General features: G+C 33.9%; 1 pseudogene; it reads left to right on the plus strand.

The window, feature by feature from the left end:
• The first annotated feature begins 1,243 nt into the window (after positions 1-1,243).
• LOC100950431 lies at positions 1,244-1,833 on the plus strand (annotated as a pseudogene).
• Positions 1,834-2,242: the final 409 nt, after the last annotated feature.

Genomic DNA, 2,242 nt, shown 5'->3' on the forward strand with positions numbered 1-2,242 from the left:
GATTTTGTTCCAGCAGAAATGTTCCACGGAGGAAGAAGCAGATGTCAGAGAAATCGGTGTAAATCCTGTGAATTGTAGCCTTTGGGATGAGTACTTGAAAGTGGCTTTGATTAGAAGCTAGGGGGAAAAGGTACCTTTGTTCCAATTCAGGTAGTCAATCTACCTAGTGTTTTAATTAATAGATGACAAAAAAATGCAATTGCGCTGTTTAGAGCTAGCTAAGAGGATACTAAAACTAAATAATACACATGACTTTGATATCCATCTTAAATGTTATTGTTGACATGCAGATAGACTCAAAATAGCTGATACTTAGAAGTTATAAATTACTTCTGCTCAAGATGCCAAAAATGTTGCCCAAATTAGTGAGATATATTTTCCAAAACTTTTCTTATTATTTAATTGGTGTGATGGGTACCCACAATCTATGATCACAAAATTATACTTTTCAAATACTAAAAATATAAAAAACATACCTACCTTAATCTTACCTTCAAAGACTGTATAATTTTATCAACATTTATATTAATACTTGTAAAACAATTAGAAAATAAATAAGAAAATTCATGTAATTGACCCAGGTTTGAGCTGGATGGATTCCCTTGTATATGGATTTTTTCCAACCAAATTCAGATCAAAAATATAGTACTTAAGGGATGTGAAACCAGTGCAGAGGGAGGGCAGACTTTTAGTATGTGCTGGTTCTGCAAAGCTAGCTTTAAGATCATGAGTATGCGATGATTTGTGTATACTTGGGGAGGGGGCTGGAACCATTGCCCTGCACATACTGAGAGAGGGACTACAATACACAGAAATATTAGAGTAATTTAAGGGGAAAGATTCATAAGGTGTAACTTGGGAACTCAACAGATAAGACCTTTCTTAATTAAGTTTTATGTGAAAATGTGGACTAGATAAAACACTGCTAAGTCTTAGTTTTAGTTCCCAATTTTGTTCTTCTGGTCAGTCATATATCTAAGAGTCTTCAGAAATAAAGAATTTGGAATATAATTTGACTTTAAGAGCCTCCTTAATTAAGCATAACAAAATGTAAATTGTAAGTCAGAAAATTTAATAGAAAGAAATAATTGTTCAAGTTTGGCTGAAACAAGTGAGAATAAAGTAAATCAATAAACGTAAGTGAAAAGAACAGAAACAATATGAGTGAAATTCATAATTCTAAAACATATTAATTAATAATATTTTATGACCGATGAAACAAGAGTGTGGCATGAGCGTAGGGAAGCAAAAGAAAACACGGAAGTATGCAACCATGAAGCAAATGCTTAGTATCAGGGATCAGAGGCTTAAAGAAAAGGACAGATTGAACCTAAAAAGAAAGAAAAGAAAGATCCCAGAACATTAAAGGAAAGAGAAGTCCCCCAGCACGCTTCATGCTTATTCTTTCAATATTATACACAACTGGGCCCACCTTACCACATCTTGGTTGATACCAACTTTATCAACTTTTCCATTAAAGCCAAACTGGACTTAGTTCAGTCAATGATGGACTGTCTGTATGCCAAGTGCATTCCTTGTATAACTGACTGTGTAATGGCTAAAACTGAGAAATTGGGGCAAAAGTATCAAGTGGCTCTCAGGATTGCCAAGGATCCAAGATTTGAACGATTACCCTGCACACACAAAGAAACCTATGCAGATGACTGCTTAGTACAGAGAATAACTCAGCACAAGTGTTACATCGTGGCCACAGTTGACGGAGACTTTAAACAAAGAATCCGGAAAATCCCTGCAGTTCCTATCATGTATATTTCTAACTACAGATACAATATTGAACGGATGCCAGATGATTATGGAGCACCTCAGTTCTAATTCTTACAAGACAATGTTCGTATGCCTTTCTTCAACTAACCTTCTCTGTTAACCGTTTGTTAAAAATGAAATACCATAAATTATTACTCTGTTCACCAGCTTGCTTTATTATGACCTGGAGGATGTAGGTAAATACACTCATGTTTGGATGCTATTTTGAAAATGATATTTTATCTCATTGATGGTCAAAAATGCAAAATCTTATGAAGAATGCTTCATTCTTTTTTGAGTTCTGTTGCACAATGTGGCAATTATAGTTAATATTAGAGGAAATTTCGAATGTTCTTACCACAAAAATGTGAAGTATTTAAGGTGATGGATATATTGACTAGTTTGATTTAATTATTCCAAATTGTATTCATAGATTATAACATCACTGTATACTCCATAAGTTAATACGACTATAAAT

Source organism: Otolemur garnettii, unplaced genomic scaffold, assembly GCF_000181295.1.
Source record: "Otolemur garnettii isolate 467f Iridium unplaced genomic scaffold, OtoGar3 scaffold00064, whole genome shotgun sequence".
Classification (NCBI taxonomy): domain Eukaryota; kingdom Metazoa; phylum Chordata; class Mammalia; order Primates; family Galagidae; genus Otolemur; species Otolemur garnettii.